The sequence below is a fragment of the Bubalus kerabau genome, chromosome 7 (assembly GCF_029407905.1).
Source record: "Bubalus kerabau isolate K-KA32 ecotype Philippines breed swamp buffalo chromosome 7, PCC_UOA_SB_1v2, whole genome shotgun sequence".
Lineage (NCBI taxonomy): Eukaryota > Metazoa > Chordata > Mammalia > Artiodactyla > Bovidae > Bubalus > Bubalus kerabau.
The window spans coordinates 111839366-111855947 of NC_073630.1; the positions used below are offsets into that span (position 1 = coordinate 111839366).

The following is a 16582-nucleotide window of genomic DNA, read 5'->3' on the forward strand; positions in this document are numbered from 1 at the left end:
TGCCTGTGTGGCTCAGGGCAAAGAGCTTTAAGCTCTGAGACTGAGGCGCCTTCAGTGCAAGAAGAGGGTGATGATCCCTCACTGAATTTTAGAGACAGGGAGGGATCAGTGTAGGATTTCTGGTACTCAAACATCATGATGCGTTTTATCTTTCCTTCAATTATTGTCTGCAATGTCATCTATGTTGTTGTTCAGTCACTAAGTTGTGTCCAATTCTTTGTGGACCCCATGGACTGTAGCACACCAGATTTCCCTGTCCTTCACTATCTCCTGGAGTTTGCTCAAATTCATGTCTATTGAGTGGGTGATGCCATCCAGCCATCTCATCCTCTGTCATGCCCTTCTTCTCTTAACCTGAATCTTTCTCAGCATCAAAGTCTTTTCCAAAGAGTTGGCTCTTCGCATCAGGTAGCCAAAGTATTGCAGCTTCAGCTTTAACATCAGTCCTTCCAGTGAATATTCAGGGTTGATTTCCTTTAGGATTGACTGGTTTGGTTTCCTTGCTGTCCAAGGGACTCACAAGCATCTTCTCCATTACCACAATTCAAAAGCATCATTTCTTTGGTGCTCAGACTTCCTTATGGTCTAACTCTCACATCCGTACATAACTATTGGAAAAGCCATTGCTTTGACTATACGGACCTTTGTTGACAAAGTAATGTCTCTGCTTTTTAATACACTGTCTAGGTTTGTCATAGCTTTTCTATAATCTGTACTAAACCCAAAACCAATGATTCTTAACCTATAACAGGATTCATATAATTTCCCATCTCAAAAAAGGATCATCTTATTTTCTAAGTGTTTTCACTTCCCCCTTGAGGAATTTTGTGGCTCCTGAACTCAGTGCCAACGTGTGTGAAGGAGGCTTCCCCACATCCACAAGTGATTCTATGACAGGAGTTGAGTGTCCTACAATCCAATTCTATTCTGATGCTATCTACCCAGAGACAGCTTCAGATTCCACAAGATTAAAGTTCAGTCCTCCAAGATTTCCCATCTTCCACTTCAGATGATGGTTACCACCTGTATTTCTGACCAACCAGGTATAGATTAGAGGTTCCAACCATCCCCTCCTTGGACTTCAGACCCCAGGTTATTACCTTTGCATGTGTGCTCACTTGTGTCCAAATCTTTTCGACCCCATGGACCGTAGCCTACCAGGCTCCTCTGTCCATGGAGTTTTCCAGTCACAAATACTGGTGGGTTGCCATTTCCAACTCCAGTGGGTTGAACCCACATCTTCCCAACTCAGGGACTGAACCCACATGTCTGGCATCTCTTGCATTGGCAGACTGATTCTTTACCACTAGCGCCATCTGGGAAGCCCCTTGTTACCTGTACTTCTAACCTAATGGTTGTAAACCAGATATTTCCACAACCTCCTTATCAGGTTTTATTAATTTACTAGACTGGCTCACATAATTCAGAGCAGCATTTTATTTACTAAATCCTTGGTTGGTTTTATAAGATGCAGCTCAGGAGCTGTCAGATGGAAGGGATGCCTAGGGCAAGTTTTATGGGAAGGAGCATGAGCTCCTGTGCCCTCCCCAGGGTCTTCACTTTCCTCAAATTCCCCTGTGCTTACCAATTCAAAAGCTCTCTGAAACCCATTCTTTTGAGTTTTGTGGAGACTCCATTACATGGACATTGTTGATCAACTCATTGACCGTTGGCAACTGATTTAATTTGCAACCCCTCACCTTTTCTCAGAGTTTGGCAGTGGTGAGACTGAAAGTTTCAATCCCTGTGGTTGGCTCCATGGGCAACCAACCTCCACGTGTAGGTCCTTTACAAAAGTAACTCATTAACATAAGAAGCATCTTTAAATTTTATAACTTAGGAAATTCCTTTGAAAGTTGTATACTAGGAAATATGAAGGAAAACCAAATATATATGAGAAATAAGTATTTGATCATCTGAATGACCAAATCCACCATTTTATCTCCTATACCCAAGTAAGTGTCTGGCACCTAATAGATTTTCAGTAATATTTGTTGAAATGTCAGGGAGGGTCCTCAAATACTCCAATTTGGATCTTTTATCCCAACCCAAAACCAAAACCAAAAAAAAAAAAAGGAAGAACCACCCTATTCTTCCAATGAAGAAGCATAATTGCAATGGTCAGAATATGTTCCTCCCAAATTCATAGGTTGAAATATGGCCTCCAGTGAGATGGTATTAGGAGATGGGTACTTTGGAAGGTGATTAGGTCATGAAGGGTGGAGCCCTCATTAGTGAGATCAGTGCCCTTGTAAAAGACACCTCGGAGAACTCTCTCACCCTCCTCCTGCCATGTGAAGGGGCAGCAAGAACTAGGAAACATGACACCATATCTGTCACACACAAAAGACACCAAATCTACCAGCACCTTGAGCTTGGACATGCCATCTGCAGAACTGTAGAGAAATAAATGTTTGTTAATGAAGCCATGTAGTCTACAGCATATTGTTATAGCAGTATGAACTGATTAAGACCATAATAGAAAACTAGGGCTATAATTTCCCAGTATTCTTTCCCTAGGGTCTGGAATGGAACATAAAAGAGGCTTAATAAATATGTGTTACATGAATCAATAAAGTAACAATAAGAATGTTTTGTAGGAACAACAACAAAAATATACCATTAAAACATCAGCGTTAAAATAACTCAGTTCAACATTTCTTGCAGAGAAGCACTTCTTCTTGTTCCTTTCTTATTCTTACTTATCTGCTTCTAGTGAGGTTCCTCTCACTAGACCCAAAATATGCAAAATCTGACATACCACCCTCTGCTTTTCTGATACTACACTTTATCTCAATTTCAACTATATTTTTATTTTCTAATTGCCACAGGCATTAGTCATGTAAATTCCCATCTCAAACTCATCCTCTTCATAACATTTACCTTTCAATATTCATTGAGCTGGAACAGTCTACCAGAAAAGCCTTCCTGCAAATGCCTTAAATAAGTATGGTCATCAACATTTACCCGTTGGGCATCTTGAGTCCCCCTCCACCTGTCTACACCTTGCTGGGTCTCCTGTTCATACTCTCTTAGCACTTTTTCTCCTTCAGCATTAAATGTTGTTGCAATTTAAATAACTACGGCTTGCTCCCTTTTCTTCTTCCTGCACAAATCTATGCATAAAACTTCTCTGAGAAGCAGTGTGATATAAAGTGCACAGGGCTCAAATTTACCTTTAAAAGATTTAAAAATACCTATGACCTTGAATAGCAATAAATGGGAAAGATCTGCCAAGTGTACTGAAGGGCAAAGACACTTGATGAAAAAGGCAAATGTATAAACCAAAGTCAGCAAAAATAGCTCCCAAAAGGATGTGTAATACACAAAGGGCAAATCCAACACTTTTTTTTTTTTTTTTTTTTTAATAACTAGAACAGGGTATGCAGACTAGCAGATTTCCCTGGTGGCTCAGATGGTAAAGAGTCTACCTGCAATGCCAGAGACCCAGGTTTGATCCCTGGGTGGAAACTGAATCAAGGTCTCCCCCATTGCATGCAGATCCCCTGGAGAAGGAAATGACTACCCATTCCAGTATTCTTGGGGCTTCTCTGGTGGCTCAGATGGTGAAGAATCTGCCAGCAATGGTATGGGGTGGGGGGAGGGGAGGGTCTGGGTTGGTGATTCTGGGTCAGGAAAATCTCCTGAAAAAGAGAATGGCTACCCACTTCAGTATTCTTGCCTGGAGAATCCCCACGGAGAGAGGGGTCTGGTGGGGGACTACAATCCATGGGTTCACAAACAACTGGACATGACCAAGCAAATAACACTTTCACTTTTTCATGCAGACCAGCATCCTTGATACCCCTTCCACAGGACTAAGATGTGGGCAAAATAAGTGGTTTCAGGAAATATTGAAGCAGTTTCTTACAAAAGGAAGAATATTGACCTTGGAGCAATCTGGCTACATTAGATTTCTGCTTTCTGGAAAGAGGCAAAGACACCAGAAAATCAGTCATATAACCTTGCCAAATAAGCCACACCATGCTGTTACATGGGTAAACTCAATGCCTAAACTCATTCTGTTTCCAATATAACACAAATTCTCCTGAAAATAGCTGTCCTGTGAGAACCCACCAGACTCAAAGATGAGAAACCAGTAAGAAGGAAGCAGCACAGGATCTCCACAAAGATGCTATAAGAAGTAAGAATAAAAGGAACAGCAAAATGCGAAAGATGACTAAGCCTCACAAGAAAAAATATTGCCATAGAGCAGATGTAATATATGAGCAAACACACAGTCATAAATAAAATTTTAAAAATACCTTTAAAAAAGTGCACTAGTAAGATATACCATGTTAACCAAAAGAGATGTAGCATGAGCTGGTAGAATTGGGAAACAAGTGAAAAGGGAAAGGGAAAAACATAATCTACAAAGCATGTCTGCATTAGAAGGAGCACAAAGGAAAATAGAATCTGCTCAAAGCATAGTAAGGCCATGAAAGGTAAAAAGTAAGAGAAAATTGAACAGAGGGTTTTAAAAGTTTGTTGATGGCAGATATAAAGCAAAGGAAAGGAAAGATGACTGCACACACACACACACATACTATGAAAGGTAACTTCAAAGCCTAATAAATATGCTTTTGTTAAAAATAGAACTATCGTCAGTCAGTTCAGTTCAGTTCAGTCGATGAGTCACGTCCGACTCTTTGTGACCCCATGAATCGCAGCACGCCAGGCCTCCCTGTCCATCACCAGCTCCCGGAGTTCACTCAGTCTCACGTCCATCGAGTCAGTGATGCCATCCAGCTATCTCATCCTCTGTCGTCCCGTCTCCTCCTGCCCCCAATCCCTCCCAGCATCAGAGTCTTTTCCAATGAGTCAACTCTTCGCATGATGTGGCCAAAGTACTGGAGTTTCAGCTTTAGCATCATTCCTTCCAAAGAAATCCCAGGGCTGATCTCCTTCAGAAGGGACTGGATGGATCTCCTTGCAGTCCAAGGGATTCTCAAGAGTCTTCTCCAACACCACAGTTCAAAAGCATCATATAACCCCATTCCTGGGAATATACTTGGAGAAAACTATAGTTTAAAAAGATATATGCACACTGATGTTCACTGCAGCATTATTTACAATAGCCGGGCATGGAAGAACCTAAATGTGCATTAACAGAGAAGTAGATAAAGATGGTGCAGTACATGTATAGAATGGAATATTACTCATCCATATAAAGGGACAAAATAGCACCATTTGAAGAGTTGTGGATGGACCCAAAGACTGCCATACAGAGTAAAGCAAGTCAAAAAGAGAAAAACAAGCATCATGTAATATCATTTATATATGGAATCTAGAAAAATAGTACAGATAAACTTATTTGCAAAGCAGAAATAGAGAACAAACTTATGGTTACCAAGAGGGAGAGGGAGAGTGGGATGAACTGGGAGATTGGGATTGATATATACACACTACAGTGTATCAAATCCTTCCCTGGTGGCTCAAACTGTAGATCAATGGAACAAAACAGAAAGCCCAGAGATAAACCCATGCACTTATGGACACCTTATCTTTGACAAAGGAGGCAAGAATATACAATGGAGAAAAGACAATCTCTTTAACAAGTGGTGCTGGGAAAACTGGTCAACCACTTGTAAAAGAATGAAACTACAACACTTTCTAATACCACACACAAAAATAAACTCAAAATGGATTAAACATCTAAACGTAAGACCAGAAACTATAAAACTCTTAGAGGAGGATATAGGCAAAACACTCTCCGACATAAATCACAGCAATATCCTCTATGACCCACCTCCCAGAATACTGGAAATAAAAGCAAAAATAAACAAATGGGACCTAATTAAAATTAAAAGCTTCTGCACAACAAAGGAAACTATAAGCAAGGTGAAAAGACAACCTTCAGAATGGAAGAAAATAATAGCAACTGACAAACAACTAATCTCAAAAATATACAAACAACTCCTGCAGCTCAATTCCAGAAAAAAAATGACCCAATCAAAAAATGGGCCAAAGAACTAAACAGACATTTCTCCAAAGAAGACATACAGATGGCTAACAAACACATGAAAAGATGCTCAACATCACTCATTATCAGAGAAATGCAAATCAAAACCGCAATGAGGTACCATTTCATGCCAGTCAGAATGGCTGTGATCCAAAAGCCTGCAAGAAATAAATGTTGGAGAGGGTGTGGAGAAAAGGGAAACCTCTTACAGTGTTGGTGGCAATGCAAACTAGTACAGCCACTATGGAGAACAGTGTGGAGATTCCTTTAAAAACTGGAAATAGAACTGCCCTATGACCCAGCAATCCCACTGCTGGGCATACACACCGAGGAAACCAGAATTGAAAGAGACACGTGTACCCCAATGTTCATCGCAGCACTGTTTATAATAGCCAGGACATGGAAGCAACCTAGATGTCCATCAGCAGATGAATGGATAAGAAAGCTGTGGTACATATACACAATGAAGTATTACTCAGCCATTAAAAAGAATACATTTGAATAAGTTATAATGAGATGGATGAAAGTGGAGCCTATTATACAGAGTGAAATAAGCCAGAAAGAAAAACACCAATACAGAATACTAATTCATATACATGGAATTTAGAAAGATGGTAATGATAACCCTGTATGCAAGACAGCAAAAGAGACACAGATATATAGAACAGTCTTTTGGACTCTGTGGGAGAGGGAGAGGGTGGGATGATTTGGGGGAATGTCATGGAAACAGGTATAATATCATATAAGAAACAAATTGCCAGTCCAGGTTCGATACAGGATCCTTGGGGCTGGTGCACTGGGATGACCCGGAAGGATGGTATAGGGAGGGAGGTGGGAGGGGGGTTCAGGATGGGGAACACATGTGCGCCCGTGGCAGATTCATGTTGATGTGTGGCAGAACCAATACAATATTGTAAAGTAATTAGCCCCCAGTTAAAATAAATAAATTTAAATTAAAAAATAAATAAAAGTCTGCCTTTTCAAAGGATTAAAAGAAGAAGAAGAAGAAGAAGAATCTGCCTGCAATGTGGGAGACTCAGATTCGATCCCTGCATCAGGAAGATCCCCAGGAGAAGGGAATGGTAAACCGCTCCAGTATTCTTGCCTGGAAATTCCACGGACAGAAGAACCTGTTGGGCTATAGTTCATGGGGTCACAAAGAGCTGGACATGACTGGGTGACTATACATTCTTTTCATGTATATTCTATTCATTCCTTTCATGTATAAAATAGATAAGTCATCAGAACGTACTGTATACCACAGGGAACCCTACTCAATACGCTGTGGTGACCTAACTGGGAAGGAAATCTAAAAAGAAGAGGTGTGTGTGTAAGTATAGCTGATTTAAGGGCTTCCTTAGTGGCTCAGTGGTAAAGAATCTGCCTACCAATGCAGGAGATATGAGTTTGATCCTTGGGTCAGGCTGATCCCTTGGAGAAGGATATGGCAACCCAATCTGATATTCTTGTCTGGAAAAATCCTATGGACAGAGGAGCCTGGCAGACTACAGTCCATGGGGTCCCAAAAGATTTGGGCATGACTTAGTGACTAAACAAGAAGAACAACAGCATGGCTGACTCATTTTTCTGTACAGCAGAAACTGACCCAGCACTGTGAAGCAGCTGTACTCTGATATAAATGAAAAAGAAGAAAAAATTGAATACATAGGTATTTAAAGCTATGGTTTAGTAAATCTTTTCAGATGTAAAAAAAGACCTAATTATCAATGGCACCCGACTCCAGTACTCTTGCCTGGAAAATCCCATGGGCGGAGGAGCCTGGTAGGCTGCAGTCCATGGGGTTGCTGAGGGTCGGACACGACTGAGCGACTTCACTTTCACTTTTCACTTTCATGCATTGGAGAAGGGACACTGAACCCACTCCAGTGTTCTTGCCTGGAGAATCCCAGGGACAGAGGAGCCTGGTGGGCTGCCGTCTATGGGGTTGCACAGAGTCGGACACGACTGACGTGACTTAGCAGCATGTATGCTGAAAGGGTTGCCTATAACCCAAGACTTTTTGAAAAAAGAGAAGTTAAAGCTACTGGTCTTCTAGGATAAAGAAAGAACACTTTGGGTATCTAGGTGTATGATTAGATTATCTATGTGAGAAACTAAGTGGGCTAGATTTAAAATGATCCACAGCAACATTTACTGTCAAAAGACTGAAGAGCATGTGTTTCCAACATCCTCAAGGAAATGTGAATTTTAGCCAGAAGAAATTTTGGTCTATTTATGAAGTCAGCATTCATTCATTTGTTCTGAAATACTTATTGAGCACCTAGTATTGTCAAGCATTCTAGGTGCAGGGGATACAATGTCAGCAATAGTAATAACAACTAACAGACAAAAACTGACTCATAGAGCTTGCATTCTAATTATAGGTTAAAAAAAAAAAAGAGCAATGAATGAAATAAAGTCATATATATGTGTAATGGGAGGAGGTGAAACTTGTGGTTACTAGGAGGTAAAGGAGGGAAGGGATAAATTGGAAGACTGAGATTGGTGTATACATACTACTATATATAAAACAGATAACCAAAATGGACCTACTGCATAGCACAGGGAATTCTACTCAATAGTCTATAATGGACTAATGGGAAAAGAATCTATAAAAAGAGTAAGTATATGTATGTGTATAACTGCTTTACTCTCCTGTACAGCTGATACTAACAGAATATTGTCAATCAACTGTACTTTAAGAAACTTTTAAAAATTGAGTTATATAAAAGAAGCATTGAAAGGAAACAAAGATTGACGAAAGTGTTGCTATTTTAGACAGGACACCCAGGAAAGCGTTAATGAGATGTGACATGAATAAAAATAAGACGGAGTACAGGAGCAAGCCTTGCATATATCCAGGGAAAGAACATTCTAAAAAAGAGAACAGATAGTGCTAAAACCCTGAAGCATGACTGAAATGTTTGGGAAACAAGGTCAGTGTGGCTGGAACAGAGTGAGTCTGAGGCAATGGGAAGATGAGATCAGGAAGTTAATGTGGAAAAGTTATTTTTGAATTAGTTATTCTAAGGATTTGAGATTTTACTCTGAAATGGGACATCATCAGAGGGTTTTAAGATGAGTGACATGATCTCTTGTATATTTTAACTCACTTGCTCTGTCTTCTGCATTATACAATGCCTGAAGACAGAAGACAAACATAGGGAGTTTATTTAGGGATCTATTAAATAATGTGAGTTAAAGCTGATGGTAGCTTGAACCTAAGTGGGTTTAAGTGAGAAGCAAAAGGATTTGTTTATGAAGCAAATGTAGGATTCAAAAATGAGAGAGAAGCTCTAATTCATCGTTGGTAGAATATGAAATGGCAAGCTACTTTGGAGGACTCGTTGGCACTTTCTTACAAAGCTAAACATTCTCTTACCATAAGATGCAAAGATGAAGCAATTATGTCCTGATACTTGCTTAAAGGTATTAAAAATTCATGTGTATACAAAAATTGGCAGACATATGCTTAGGACAGTTTTATTTATAATTGCCAAAACCTGGAAGCAATTGAGATGTCCTTTAGTAGACAAATGAATAAATAAATCGTGGTACATGCAGACAATGGGATGTTAGAGCCAAAAACTGATGGGCTTCCAAGCCATGAAAATATACGGAGAAACCTAAAATGTATATTACAAAGTGAAGACATTCAATCTGAACAGGCTAAATAATGAGTGATTTCAACTACATAACATTCTGGAAAAAGCAAAATTATTGAACAGTAAAATAATAAAATAAAATGAGTGATTGGCAAGGATTAAGGGAGAGAGAGTGATGAATAGGCAGAGCATAGAGGATTTTAGGGCAAAAGAACTATTCTGAATGATCCTATGGTGGTGGATACATGGCAATATACATTTTCTCAAACTCATTAATGTACAGCACCAACAGTGAACCTTATGTAAACTACAGGCTTTAAGTAACAAGGTAGGTTCATCAGTTATAACACATACATCACTCTGATGGGGGACAATGATACTGGGAGAGGCTTTGAATGCCCAGAGGCAGGAGCATCTTTGTACATTCTGCTCAATTATGCTGTGAGTCTAAAACTTCTCCAAAAAATAAAGTCTATATAGAAAGTAAATAAAAAGAGAAGAGTAAAAAAAAAAAAAAATTCAACTCCAGGTCTATTAAAAATCCAATGTTTCCTTTTTGTTCTAAACCACTGGAGGAAAAATGAAATTATCATTTACTTGGAAAAATGCTGGAAGGAACAGTTTTGAGATCTGGTAGTGGGTAGATAAGAAGCCTACTTTGAAAACCATAACACTGGCATTCCAGGTAGGGAAGCTGAATCAATCAATCAATCAATTCAGTCACTCAGTCATGTCCCACTCTTTGCGACCCCTTGAACCGCAGCACACCAAGCCTCCCTCTCCATCACCAACTCCCGGGGTCCACCCAAACCCTTGGTCATAGAGTCAGTGATGCTATCCAACCATCTCATCCTCTGTTGTCCCCTTATCCTCTTACCTTCAATCTTACCTACCATCAGGGTCTTTTCAAATGAGTCAGCCCTTCGCATCAGGTGGCCAAAGTATTGGAGTTTCAGATTCAACATCAATCCTTCCAATGAACACCCAGGACTGATCTCCTTTAGGATGGACTAGTTGAATCTCCTTGTAGTCCAAGGGACTCTTAAGAGTCTTCTCCAAGGCCACAGTTCAAAATAATCAATTCTTTGCTGCTCAGTTTTCTTTATAGTCCAACCCTCACATCCATACATGACCACTGGAAAAACCATAGCCTTGACTAGACGAACCTTTGTTGACAAAGTAATGTCTCTACTTTTTAATATGCTGTCTAGGTTGGTCATAACTTTCCTTCAAAAGGCCAAGTGTCTTTTAATTTCATGGCTGCAATCACCATCTGCAGTGATTTTGCAGCCCAGAAAAATAAAGTCAGCCACTATTTCCACTGTTTCTCCATCTATGTACCATGAAGTGATGGGACTGGATGCCATGATCTTCATTTTCTGAATGTTGAGCTTTAAGCCAACTTTTTCACTCTCCTCTTTCACTTTCATCAAGAGGCTTTTTAGTTCCTATTCACTATCTGCCATAAGGGTGGTGTCATCTGCATATCTGAGGTTATTGATATTTCTCCCAGCAATCTTGATTTCAGCTTGTGCTTCTTCCAGCCCCGTGTTTCTCATGAAGTACTCTGCATATAAGTTAAATAAGCAGGGTGACAATATACAGCCTTGACATACTCCTTTTCCTATTGGAACCAGTCTGTTGTTCCATGTCCAGTTCGAACTGTTGCTTCCTGACCTGCATAAATGTTTCTCAAAAGGCAGGTTGGGTGGTCTGGTATTCCCATCTCTTTCAGAATTTTCCACAGTCTATTGTGATCCACACAGTCAAAGGCTTTGGCATAGTCAATAAGGCAGAAATAGATGTTTTTCTGGAACTCTCTTGCTTTTTCCATGATCCAGCGGATGTTGGCAATTTGATCTCTGGTTCCTCTGCCTTTTCTAAAACCAGCTTGAACATCTGGAAGCTCACAGTTCATGTATTGCTGAAGCCTGGCTTGGAGAATTTTGAGCATTACTTTACTAGCATGTGAGATGAGTGCAATTGTGCGGTAGTTTGAGCACTCTTTGGCATTGCCTTTCTTTGGGATTGGAATGAAAACTGACCCTTTCCAGTCCTGTGGCCACTGCTGAGTTTTCCAAATTTGCTGTCATATTGAGTGCAGCACTTTCACAGCATCATCTTTTAGGATTTGAAATAGCTCAACTGGAATTCCATCACTTCCACTAGCTTTGTTTAGTGATGCTTTCTAAGGCCCACTTGACTTCACATTCCAGGATGTCTGGTTCTAGGTGAGTGACCACACCATTGTGATTATCTGGGTCGTGAAGATCTTTTTTGTACAGTTCTTCTGTATATTCTTGCCCCCTCTTCTTGATATCTTCTGCTCCTGTTAGTTCCATACCATTTCTGTCCTTTATCGAGCCCATCTTTGCATCAAATGTCCCCTTGATATCTCTGATTTTCTTGAAGAGATCTCTAGTCTTTCCCATTCTACTATTTTGTTGTTGTTGTTGTTGTTGTTTTCCATTCTATTGTTTTCCTCTATTTCTTTGCATTAATCGTTGAGGAAGGCTTTCTTATCTCTCCTTGTTATTCTTTGGAACTCTGGCTTCAAATGGGTATATCTTTCATTTTCTCCTTTACTTTTCACTTCCCTTATTTCACAGCTATTTGTAAGGCCTCATCAGGCAGCCATTTTCCTTTTTTGCATTTCTTTTTCTTGGGGATGGTCTTGATTCCTGTCTTCTGTACAATGTCACAAACCTCCGTTCATAGTTCATCAGGCACTCTGTCTATCAGATCTAGTCCCTTAAATCTATTTCTCACTTCCACTGCATAGTCATCAGGGATTTGATTTAGGTTACACCTGAATGGTCTAGTGGTTTTCTCCACTTTCTTCAATTTCAGTCTGAATTTGTAGTAAGGAGTTCATGATCTGAACCAAAGTCAGCTCCCAGTCTTGCTTTTGCTGACTGTGTAGAGCTTCTCCATCTTTGGCTGCAAAGAATATAATCTGTCTGATTTTGGTGTAGACCATCTGATGATGTCCATGTATAGAGTCTTCTCTTGTGTTGTTGGAAGAGGGTGTTTTCTATGATCAGTACAGTCTCTCTGCAGAACTCTATTAGCTTTTGCCCTGCTTCATTCTGTACTCCAAGGCCAAATTTTCCTGTTACTCCACGTGTTTCTTGACTTCCTACTTTTGCATTCCAGTCCCATATAATGAAAAGGATATCTTTTTTGGGTGTTAGTTCTAGAAGGTCTTGTAGGTCTTCATAGAACTTTCAACTTCAGCTTCTTCAGCATTACTGGTAGGGGCATAGACTTGGATTACCATGATACTGAGTGGTTTGCCTTGGAAATTAACAGAGATCATTCTGTCCTTTTTGAGATTGCATCGAAGTACTGCATTTCGGACTCTTTTGTTGACCATGATGGCTACTTCATTTCTTCTAAGGGATTCCTGCCCACAATAATAGATATAATGCTCATTTGAGTTAAATTCACCCATTCCAGAAGCTGAAAAAGTGGTTTGATCTATGATGAAATATTTGGAGCATCACATATTGTGAACAAAACTTTTAAGTATTACAAGACAAACTTTAGCAAAACTTAAGATGAATAGAAAATCTTTGGGAAAAGAACCCACAGTGGACTTTGAACTCATACATCTGTAGGGCTAAGATTAAGAACACTGCGATACTCAATATTTAATGAAAAGAATAAAGATGTTATAAACTTAGAAACAGAAAAATGGCAGATAGCAAAAGAAAAAAGTGTTTAAGAATATTAATGTCCTTGTATCATGCATCCAGGAGAAGGCAATGGCAACCCACTCCAGTACTCTTGCCTGGAGAATCCCAGGGACGGGGAAGCCTGGTGGGCTGCCATCTATGGGGTTGCACAGAGTCGGACACGACTGAAGTGACTTAGCAGCAGCAGCAGCAGCATCGTGCATCCAAGCTCTCAAAATTATATAATTTTAAATGGGTAGATTGCATTACAAGGATGCAAATACATTAAAATTTGTAAAGTTAAATAGTGGAGTAAAAAGAAAAAAACATTTTATTATTAAGAAACAATAAGTATGGCAGACAGTTTAGCATCATACCTGCTTCCTTCCACTCTTACTACTTCAGTGCACGTCAGCACAAACTAGAACTGCCAGCCTCTGTTTCTTGTTGCTGTTTGTAGGTTGTTGTTGTTGTTTTTTAACTTCCGTTGCTTTGTTTTTTGTTTTGCTTTTGCTTGAGGGCTTGGCTTTCTGCTGCAAAAAACCACTTCACCCACCTAAGTGGCATCAAGAAGTGCCATGAAATTAATACCCCTTCAAATCACCCTCAGCCCATACTCTTCCCATCAGTTGAATAACTCTGGTATACAAACACATATTCTACCCTTGCTACCCAAGTTTTTCAGTGACTCACAGCAACAATAGGCCCTTTTACTGTCTGTCTTCCCTTCCCATCTATATCCCTACCTTTTGTCTCAGAGAAACCTTCCATCTGCGCCTGGTTCTGATGGAGAACAAGCTAAAATGGTTGGTGTGAGAATGGTCCCAGGAGGGCTCTGAAAACTGGGAGACAGTAACAGTGTTATTTTGGGATTAATAGGTGCCTGGTGTACTTCAGCTATCACGGGTCTCACAATGTCACTCATAGCTGTGATGCATTAGTATGTGATAAAAACCAAGGAGGGGGGGGGCAACTAATCCACCATTTCTATCCTTTGAGAGGTAACAGGCAAGAAGTATTGTGGAACTGGTTATGGTTTAGTGCAATTGAAACACTGAAGGAAGAAGTGACAGCTCACGTCAGCTAATCACCAAAAGAGGGCATGACTGAAAAGCCCTCTTTTCAGTCAAATATATTTGTTGAAATGAATATAAGGTTGAATGAATATAAGGTCACCTCCTCAAGGTCACCTACTTTCCCATTTAGTCAGTGGTTTATTCTCTGGATATCCAGAACACCATGCTGGTCCAGTATATTATGAAATCATGGTGAATAGACCTGGAGAGCAGGAAGTGTCGAGAGTGCTGTGCTCTAGTTGGATATACGCAGACTAGAGGATATGTGATAGTGTGTGATAAATCCTGTCATGAATGATTTATGCAGCTGCTACACTGGTAAAATTTTTCCATTGATCTGAGGAATGTTAGAACATCATCTTAAAGGAAAAAGAACAAGTGGTTATATACTTCCCACCATTAAAGGAGAAACAAATACTTGATATGATCTTCAGATTTTGAAGACAGGATACCACACTTGGGAATACTGATGTGGCCTATGTATTGGGTGACTCAGAAAGCTGTCAGCTTGTGATACAAAGTTTTTCCAAGGGGCCTATATGACCTGGCAAATACAACCATCTGTGTTAGGTATGAACACCGTGTGAAGTCTCTGGCAAACCTTAACAAAGTCAGAGCACAAATCTCTAAGGTTAGGAAAAAAAGGCATACTTCCTGCAACACAGAACTTTACTGTTTTAAAAGCAATGCCTCATGTGCTGTTGGACCCCAGTAAAACTGGGAGCATGATTACAGGACACCAAGTTATTATGCAAAACCGGGAAGGTTACTGTTGTCAGCCTCACCAGGTCACATAGACAGGTGGGAACAGCAGTAATACATTGTGATCCATTTATGTCCATAAGACGGAGTTCACTTTTATAAACAGGTGGCCTAAATGTCTATGACACCCATTTTTGTCATAATTGCCTCTTCCTCTCAGCTCACTTCAATGGCCTTGTGGGGGTCATCAAAGAGGAAAATCTCTTTGTTCTTGAATGAGCTATCTGGATATGTACGCATGAGCTCAGAATGGACCTCTGTTATACTACATGTGTGCATGCTTAGTCGCTTCAGTCATGTCTGACTCTTTGAGACACTATGGACTGTAGCCCACCAGACTCCTCTGTCCGTAGGATTCTCCAGGCAAGAATAATGGAGTGGGTTGACTTGCCCTCTTCCAGGGGATCTTCCCAACCCAGAGATCAAACCCATGTCTCCTGTGCCTCCTGCATTGTAAGCAGATTATTTGCTACTAAGCCACCAGGGAAGCCCCCCTGTTACACTATAGCTTCATTCAAAAGTGGTTTTGCAAGATATCAATGAGTAAAATCCTCCTACTGGGCAGAGTCATAAGCATTAAACCTCTATTTATCAACTTGATGCATAGAGAGAACTGGTCTGAGTGAAGAATATATATGGGCTTATAGACAGTGATAAATGCCTTGTTTTTTTGGCCAGGGAACTTAAAGGAGGAAGATTAAAAGATGGAAGAAAAAAATTTTAGAGCAAGAGGAACATGGATGGTCCTTCAAGGTTGTATGCAAAGTGTGCAGATCTTTATCCTCTCCAACCTGAGAAATCACTGAATAACCAAGGAGACCGCTGACCTTTTCCAGGGAGGATTAGCTAACCTCTCTTCTCAGCTACCCCATGCTATGGTGGCATGAGTGGAGAGAGTGTGTGATTTCACACCTGATTTAGTTACTAGGGCTACTAAGTGTCCAACCCTTCAGCAACAGAGACAAACACTGAGCATATGATATGATGCTATCTTTTCTAAAAGACAAACTAACTAGCCACCTAACAGCAAGTTGATTTCACTGGACACTTTCTGCCTGTAGGGAGTCTATTTCATAATTGCTGGGATTGACAATTATCTTGGGAAAGGATTTGTTCTCCTTTATTCTGAGTGCTTTGACCAGAACCACTGTATGATAGGTCCTTAGGTTATTGTCATGGGATTTCGCACAATACTATCTCAGATCAAGGTTTCCCAGATGGTGCTATTGGTAAAGAATTTTTGTCTGCCAATGCAGGAGACACGGGAGACATAGGTTCAGTCTCTGCATCAGGAAGATCTCCTGGAGTAGGAAATAGTGATCAACTGAACTATTCTTGCCTGAAAAATTTCATGAGCAGACGATTCTAGTAGGCTACATACAGTCCATGGGGCTGCAAAGAGTCGAACATGACTGAGTGACTGAATGTATTTCAGACCAAGGGACTGACTTAAAGCAACAAGCAAGAGTGACACTTTGCATGTGACCACAAGATCCACCG

General features: G+C 40.3%; 1 long non-coding RNA gene across 2 annotated transcripts in view; it reads left to right on the forward strand.

The window, feature by feature from the left end:
• The window catches only part of LOC129658117 (uncharacterized), a 51968-nt gene extending 44994 nt beyond the window's left edge, over positions 1-6974 (forward strand). For both annotated transcript variants that reach the window (XR_008717277.1, XR_008717276.1), the window contains one exon: positions 6949-6974. This is a non-coding gene — a long non-coding RNA (uncharacterized LOC129658117). The remainder of the gene's footprint in view (positions 1-6948) is intronic.
• The last annotated feature ends 9608 nt before the right edge of the window (positions 6975-16582 follow it).